Source organism: Sorghum bicolor, chromosome 1 (assembly GCF_000003195.3).
Source record: "Sorghum bicolor cultivar BTx623 chromosome 1, Sorghum_bicolor_NCBIv3, whole genome shotgun sequence".
In the NCBI taxonomy this organism is placed as follows: domain Eukaryota; kingdom Viridiplantae; phylum Streptophyta; class Magnoliopsida; order Poales; family Poaceae; genus Sorghum; species Sorghum bicolor.
The window spans coordinates 72,352,198-72,361,394 of NC_012870.2; the positions used below are offsets into that span (position 1 = coordinate 72,352,198).

Genomic DNA, 9,197 nt, shown 5'->3' on the forward strand with positions numbered 1-9,197 from the left:
TAAACTATAGTTTATAGCATTTTAGCAAATATAAAACAGTATGATACAGTATGCATGGATGACTCAAGGTATGGCAATGGCCCCACCTTGCCATACCGAGAGCTCCACCACTGCTCATGAACACATGTAAGGCAATGGTGCTTCAATAAACCCTAAACCCTACCTGCATCATCCCTCCACGGGCGACCACGGAACCAAAGTTCTTTTATACTCCTGGACCGGTGCAGCATTGACCATATATTTTTCTATTATAGAAAACAGATTGGGATACTCTTCGTTGCTCTCTCTTTCTAATTAGTTCTTTTGACCTTTCATGGCGTGGGTGAAGATAAGGAGCAATCAGTAGCCTACCTACGGCACAATGATATGACACTTGTTTAAGAGCCAGAGGTATTAGTAGTACCAGGGTCTATTTAGATCACTGACGGACCTTCCCTATGGGCGGGGTGGGGTGGCCGCCCCAGCTATCGGCGCCGTAGAAGCAGACCCCAAGACCTCATCTTCGCCGTTCTTCTCTATCTCCGGCGAGCGGCGATGAACCACGACGACGCAAGGTGAGCGAGCGGCATGAACAACGCGAGGACAATGCAGTATTAGCTAATTCTTGATGGGCTTTATTATTTTGTTCAGCCCACTCCCAGCTCCCGTGTGACTCTACCGCCGCTATCCCACCCGGCACCGGCTTCCTCACGACTTCGCCAGGCGCGGCGCCGCATCGCTCCTCTGTGGCTCCGCCTCGCTCGCTTCCTCGACCACCGCCCAGCCTAGCCACGAGGTCGTCGGGTGCGCCCGCTGCCCGACTAGGCGCCGAGCAAGGCAGCAGCCAGCAAGCTCGTGCTCGTGGAGATGGAGGGAGGAGGCCAAGGAGGCAACGGAAGAGGGGAGGAGGAGCTGGTGCCTGGTATTGAGGGGTCTGGGGCTGGCCATGGTCGCGGTAGCGAACAGGTTAGCGCCGGCGGAGGAGCAAGCGCTCCTGCAGCTCCACCAACATCTGGATTCCACCGAGGCCGAGGTTCAAGCCTTCAAGGGGCGTCCCCAGGAGTGGCATTGGCAAGAAAAATGGTATTAAATCATTACTTCGTTATTAATTTAGCATCTCTTCTCTCAAAAATTAATTTAGCATCTCAAATTATTAGCAACTTATAAATTCTATTTTGACAAGTAATTTTATGCAGACTTGAAGAGTTATTTTCCAACTTTGAGTATTGGTTCGAGTTCAATGTGATAATATGTGAGTGCGGTGCGTTGATGTCTTCTTGGTTCATTTTCTTTGGATTTCGCTCCAGCTAAATTTTTTTTCTAGGTCCGTCATTGATTTAGATCCTGACGACTAATTGTTAGCTGCTAACGGGAGGAAACTAGCTATTTTTTTTAATCATATTTAGTTTGGGTAGAACTGCAACTTGTGTTGTATCATTTGAGGTCAGCTTGTGGCACGATTTTTGCGCACGGCACAAAAAGTTTTAGGCTTTATTGGCATGGCACGAAAATTTTTTCTTACTGGCACGATGCACGATATGAGCACGAGGGGCATGCCATGCCTAGGATCTCACATTGGGTGGCATGGCACAAAATTGATATGTCAGCACATCTACAACACAATGTAATTCTCATCTGATATTTGAATGGATCATGAAATGATACAAACGAAATATATTATTTGTATGTCAAGAGCGGGATGAGAAATATATTTTATTCATTAAAATGAAATGTCATATGGTTATTATTGGCGATGATGTTTAAAGTCTACCAAATTAAAGGTTATATTTTTTATTATTGTAAAAAATTTTAAGATTTATCTTTCTAGTGAAGCTCAACGTGGAGGCTCCTTTGGACCTCTATTTAGTAATAATAAAAGCAGTACACTTTAACCTATTAGTTGTACTATTAGATGGGCATTTAGATCCACTAAAACTAATTTTGACGGCTAACAATTAGAATCTTCGATCCAAACATTCTCTATGACACTCTTATTCATTTGGCTTGGCTAAAAGTACTATTTGCTGATTTATTATGAGAGAAAACACGTTGAATGGCCGACAGATTCAACAAATAAGCTCAAGCGAACAAGCTCATTTGTTTTAATGATAGCTAGTGCTCTATGGACAAATACTTGTTCGGTTTAGAGCCTCTTTCTGCTACTTTTTGGTTATCATGGTGCTAGATTGGGTTACCAGGTCCACACATTTGTTGATCAATTCAATTTCTTTTCTTTTGCACATCTGATCCATCTACCCCAACACAGAGCACTCCACCATTCTTCAATTGCACCAATGGCAGCCCTTGCATGCACGGTTGCATCGATCTGAATATATTTTATTTATTCCCAAAGGCCAAAAGGACGCTTTTGACGGTTGGTGCAGTGTGACACGTGGCACTATTACTACCAACCATAGCATTATCTCCAACTAAAAGTTTGCGTGTAGGAGAAATGATTAGGGTGTAAGTTTTATACGTAGCCTGTATGTATGTCCTATGATAGATGGTGATGGAGGAGATGATACTTTTTATCACTCCATTATCGGTTGTGTCTTGTCTATCTTTTTTGCCACATGCTTCCCGATCTTTAGCCTGTTTCATAAACAAGCTACTGTCCTTTCACAACAAATAAAACTAAGTTATATGCAAGTGATAAAAATGCAAACAATTAGCAGTGCTAGTAACCTTGCTTGTGTTGGATTTATTTTGGGCTAGACTCAATTAGATTTAATAAATCAAATAAACTAATTGTGAATAATACGAGTTGTACCAGACATGGCAAGGCGAGGGGAGCCAAGCAGGCATGCGGTGTAGTGATGTGGTGTGTTAAGCACTCACTAATTACAGGAGTTTCAACTTCGTGTTTAACTCACCACACTATAAGAAATAAGGCTTTACATGACGGTTTGATTCTGTCATAGATAAGCAAAAACCCGTCATAGTTAACTATCTATGACGGTCCATAGGAACGTCATCTATTCCTCGTCATACATTTTTTGGACGAAAATAGAACGTCACAGGTTGGTTTTTTGATCGTCATGGACGATCCATAGGGCAACTATAGAAAGAGACTATGGTGATGAACTAAACCGTCATGGTTTTACTGCCATGTCATCACACATAAACGGTTCATGGTTTTACTGTCATGTCAACACACATAAACAGGAACAAAGCTCATAATTGACAAATATTGCCCATCATTTTTATTGAAACTATCAACATTTGTACTTGTACAATATTTCACACGAAATACTAAGTCAATAACCAAGCTACACTCAAGTATCTACAAAACTAAGATGTTGACTTGTACAACACATAACTCGTATGATTTGCTCGCACAACAAAATCTTTCATGACTAATGAAAATAGCCACCATGAGCACCTTGATCCTCTTTCCGCAATTCACATATAGCGTCATCAAACATCTGCAATGAATACTTGATCAGTAATAAAACTCACATGTGTAAAGGTACTATCTTTGAAAAATGCAAGGGTCTTTTGGCCAAGTTAAAACTTCTATATCACAGCTATTTATTTGAAGATTGTCAACTTAATATGAAGAAGATAGGAGCATAGACTTGCATCAGAAAACATAGCTAAACTTGCAATAGACCAGCTCTATACTAAGTCTATCCTAGGTCTATTGTGCTTGAAATAATTCCGACATACAGAATAAGCATAGAATTCTGAAACCACAAGCAAAATGGCAGCAACAACCAATAAGATTAGCAGTGTACAAAATGCAAATTGAACAGTGGTACAAATCTTTGTATGCACAATCTAATTCTAAATCTATGTAACATGCATATACCTTTGTTTATTTGTCAATCTTTCGTCCTTCAGCAAGATGGTGTTCTCAACAAGCCTTCAGGTAGCATTTCGACCAAGGGTCTTTGAAAGCATTCAGGTAGCACTTCGACCAAAGATCTTTGAAATTTCCACTTATACAACATGGTGGATGTAGGTCTTTATTGCTGAAAAATAGTTAATGGATCAGTGGGTTCATATTGGAAAAATGGTAAGATATTTGGAAATGGAAAGGACAGAACAAAATATGACAGCTTCCTCAAGATATTTTTAGGAGTCTAAAAGGAGAGATAACATATAAATAGAACACAATAGTCAATTATCAGGAAACCATTAGAGCAAAATTAATATTTTCTTTCTATCAGCTCAACTACCACCTTGTTTGTCAATCCTAACTAAACAAACACCTTGGCAGTATCACTCACGCCTCAAATTAGATCAGTACCACATATTGCTACCCAAATCCAGAGAAGTTAAATAAGTCAACAGGGAGAAAAGGCTCACAAGGGATTTGATATCTTCACCAAAATCGCTGTCAAATTTGATGCGAGTATCCTGTGTACAAGGTAGGAGCAAATCACAAAATTGCAGAAATCATAATTAGAAAATCCTAAGCACCCAGTTACTAGCAGCAACAAAACCGTGCTGCTGAGAGTGGTGCTGTCGAGAGTAGCAGCAACAAAACAATTACTTGTGCTGCACTCATCTGCAAATAAGCTTCCTGCTTACTCTTGAATTCTCATTAAACTTCAATAGCGAAGCACAAGTAATACTTCAGCAAAGCACACATGACATATCTATTTAAGGGCAGCAATAATAATAAATAAACTGAAGCTAGAGATCATATGCATACCCGAGCGACCGAGCCGGTGGCTAGGCAAGGATAGAAGTACTCTGTTGCCATTATTGCTGCATCAAAGAAGGACGTTTTGATTAGCGAATAAAAGGATAAAGTGAAACTAAGATGGTTAAGCTAAATCAAGAGTCCAATTCGTAGAAGAACTGAGAAAACATCAGTCATTCAATTATACCAACCAATTGATGTCGAAGTAATATAATTCATACAACTTATGTCTTTCATGGATTTTCTTAGTCAAGGGATCCTAAACAGACACAATAAAAATGGATCAGTAGAAGTGAACTACAACAAAAATTAGAAGTAAACAGACACAACAAAAATTAGATGAAGAGGACAAGGACTATTGCATCATTTTCAATAGTTGAGAAAAATATGATGCAATAGTCCTTGTCCTCTTCATCTAATTGGAATCAAAATTGCACAATTAGTAATTGAAATAAAAAAATTAGAACTGAACTACAGAACTACGAACTAAAATTGAAAGAATACTGAATACATACCTTGGCTTCAATTCGGCAGGGTGCTCTTGGTTTGGCCTCTGTCCTCGACAGGGGCGGGCGCGTGAGGGGCTCTGGCCTCTGGCGGTCTGGCCGTAGGGCGCAGGCGCTGCTGCGGTTGTGCCCCTGGTTTGGCCTGCGGCCCTACGCAGCTTCGCCATCCGCCGAGTCTGATGTCCGAGCGGCGAGTGACCGAGCGCTGCCCTGCCGGAGTGCCGGTGCCGGCAGCGCCCCCCGCCCCTGGCCACGAGGGGCGAGCGCCGAGCGCGTCTGGGCGCGGTCGAGGCAGCGTGGGAGGGAGGCCGGAGTGGAGACAGGCGAGGGCGCGCGAGCCGCGAGTCATGCCGCGTGCGGCGGCGTGCAGGAGGCCGGGTGGGGACTGGGGAGGAGTTGCTGGCGTCGCAGAAGGGATAGGGGCGCGGGCGCCGCCAGGCTGAGTGCGGACCGCGGAGTTGGGTGGCCGGGTGGGGGGAGTTAGGTTAGGGTTGTGTCACTGGGCTGGGCTGGGCCTTAGATGGGAACAAAAGATAAAACAAGTCAACATTATGCATATTACAATTGATGACCAAATGGTTAGCTCTGTGCAGTTGGGAACGGTCCAGACGGCCATGGAAACTTTTCTTTCCGCCGGTATACAAGAAACTTTCTATTAGCGCACAAGAGAGTTTGACTTGCCATTCTTTTTATCAACTTGCCAAAAGTCAAGATTTGTCAAACAGTTTTTGCCAAACTGTTGGAGATGCTCTTAGATGACTAAATTGATCCGTAAAATGATCCGTGATGTTCCATTTATGACATTAATTCAACCCATTGTCATGCATCATCACCTGGGATTTGGACCGTCATGGATGACTACATTCTGTGATGATTTGTTAGAAGGTCACAATCAAACCGACACGTATAAGAGAATTTCTTGTAGTGCCATTTGCTGTAGTGATGTGGTGTGTTAAGCACTCACTAATTACAGGAGTTTCAACTCTGTGTTTAACTCACAAATTGTTGTCTCTTCGGCTGCCATCCCTTCCTCTCCTCCCTCTCCTGCCGCAAGGCTATAAAGAGGACATGAGCCTTTGGTCTTGTATACACATGTAATACCCGATTTTAAGAATAAAACCAGATATACACCATATGTGAGTCTTAGAAGTCAAATCTCACATATAGCTACAAATAAGGGGTAATATCAAAAGACAATGCATAAATATATAACGTACTTAGTATAAAAGATATAACCTTTGATATCAAATAGCGGACAGACAACTCCAAACTTCGGGTATTAACTTCCCTCTACAGGATCCAACTGACTGGTTGATCACAAGCCCAAAACTTCTCCTGAGGTGTGGGGGAAATAGCAAGAGTGAGTCCATGTCGAACTCCACAAGTATAGCAACTAGATTGTATATATCCCACAATCTCATGATCAATGTGACATAAATAATGTAAAGCATTAAACAATAAATAATGAGTATTTTAACACACAGGAATCATCACCCTTAATGTTGATGTCCCCAAGGCCGCTCCTGACCGTGAGCTCGGCTAGTATACTAGTTTTAACACTCTGCAGAGGTTGTACATCTTTACCCATGAGTCATGATTTACCCTTTCGCCCGAGGTGATCAGCCTCTTAACCCACTACCAAGGAAGGTCGGCAGGGATCACTATGAAGCCTTTCAAAAGTTCGTCTAACATGTTAGGGCCGCAAGGTTTCCTTTGCGCGCAGATATAGAGCCCCCCTTCCGATGGCACAATGACTCGCAGCCTATACACATACAGACAGAGGCCACACTATACCCAAAACGGTTCAGCCCCTCCGCCCTTTCGGGTAACCTCTAACAAGCTAGAAAAGGTCTTCATACTGAGCTAAAGCCAGAGCCATTATAGCCCTCATGGTTGCACTGTTGTCCCGGGTGATCACGTACAGACAAATCATCAAGTTGCTAAAAAGTCATTTTTATCATTTATTACTTAACATTAATCTAGTCACACGATCATGGTCACAGAAATAAAATCCAAATGCTATACTTGCCTTAATCCAATTGCTCTTGCTTATCCTGCTGGTCTCACTAGTTGTCCAAGGCTCAGATCTTGATCACTGAAGTACTCTTGTTCACCACGAATTGTTTACCGTCTAAATCGATCATCAACACAAACAATCGGAGACAACAAACACGAAGCAAACAAAGCTATAATTAGAACAGTACACCAATCAATGAAAAGGTTTGAAAATTAATCTACGTATTGCTACGAATACACATACATGAAAAACACGCTAATCGGAGTTACATTAAAAAAAATAAACAACTAACGGAGATTTACCTCAATTTAAGAGTAAAGGCTATAAGCTCGGTTTATTTTATTTATAAAACCATGTGACAGATATTAATTTAGTTAATTTATATTTTAGTTAAAAAGTAGAGTTAAAACTACTGGTCATATTTTATTTACAAACACGTTTGTTATTTACTTTTAAAAAAAAAATATGTGAAAGCATATATTTGAACTTAATATGCGTATTTAGACTATGCAAATTTATATCTTAGAAGAATATTAATATTAGCAATTAATCATATCAATATTTGTATATATATCAACGATGAGGTATAAAATCACATGCTTTAAAATTAGAGAAGTAGTTGATGCTTATTAACCAAAATAATATTCGTTCAATTTATAATGTCCACAAGTAACACGACGGACATTGATACTAACAACGGAAATTACGTTGCCGCAAATCTAACGCAAAAAGGACATGAGACATGGCTAAAAAGATTAAACAATACAAGATTAAAGATGCTAGGACTGAACTGCGAGGAGATCCTAGGTGTATCTAGTTAACCATGATGGGAGAAAAATAATTAGGCCTAACAAAGGGTGGTTTACGAGGGTGCTAATTAACAAGAACATAGGATCAGAACTTGCATCATAAGAAAAGGAGAAGAGAAACACCTGCTGGCAACGCTTGGATTCCACTAATCCCACGTGATTTGGACAGCAGCTCGCGCATCGGCAACCTGCACAGCTCATTAGCCTTGCTGCATATCCAGGCGATCGATCTCCACATCGGTTGGTCGGTAGTAGATGTGCGTCGGCAGCGATAAGAAGAGAAAATATTTCACTACATGAGAAATTTCCCAAACTAGGGGCTCCTCGTACGGTAGTTTTTGTGTGCTTTATCCAAGGGGTTGGTACCTATATATAGGGAGAAAAACTTTCCAGCTTCATATTAACGGGCGATATGGTACTAATCAATGTTGCATCCTTCAACTTTACTAATAGGCCTGATTAATTATTTAAGCCCACTAGCAAATAAATATATTGGCCTTTGAGATCATGGGCTGAGCGTTTGAGATAAACTGAAGGATTTATTATTTTCGGAATTAGTTATTTTTGTCGATAAAATAATCCTACAAAAGTCCAGAATTACTATTTATGCCGCGAAAATACTTCGAAAGCTCTAAAAATTCGGAGAAAATTCCCGGAGACATTATGAAACATGAAGAACCCAAATAAAGTATTTGGAGCTCATGATAAGATAATTTGGAGCATCTAAAATTTAGATTATGCTCCACGGAAAAGGCCAGAAAAATTCCCGAAAAATTTGTAGAGAGTGCTTGATGGACGAGGAACTAAAAGAAGTGCTTTGAGTGACAAAGAAAATATTTTAGGAAGGTCCTAATAAAAATTTGAGCTTAAAAGTAAGGAATTTGGTTGTAGATAAAAAATAAATACGTGCCGAATAAGGAAGATCGATCTACTAAACGTATTTTAAATATTTTTCTTACTATCAACACATAAAGGAGCAACAAGCATCACATCAAAACATATGCACCAGCATGTATGCATAATAATATTGCTAAGCCTTATGATAAATTTTAATTTAATAAAAATATTATTTTTCCTATATTTTTATGAGCACAAAAATACAAAATTAAATAATTTTATCTATATTTCAAAAGGAATAAATTTTAGGGTGTTACAACACATATCACGCAACTCAGAACACAATCCTGTTGCGAAGAAGGAATCCTCATCTCGTAACTCCGCGCGCACGGAGGAGC

General features: G+C 40.5%; 1 long non-coding RNA gene across 1 annotated transcript; it reads right to left on the reverse strand.

The window, feature by feature from the left end:
* On the reverse strand, positions 3,157-4,345 carry LOC110431788. The gene is made up of 3 exons (XR_002449249.1): positions 4,291-4,345; positions 3,791-3,953; positions 3,157-3,404 (listed from the first exon to the last, which is right to left on the reverse strand). It is a non-coding gene; the product is annotated as an uncharacterized LOC110431788 (long non-coding RNA).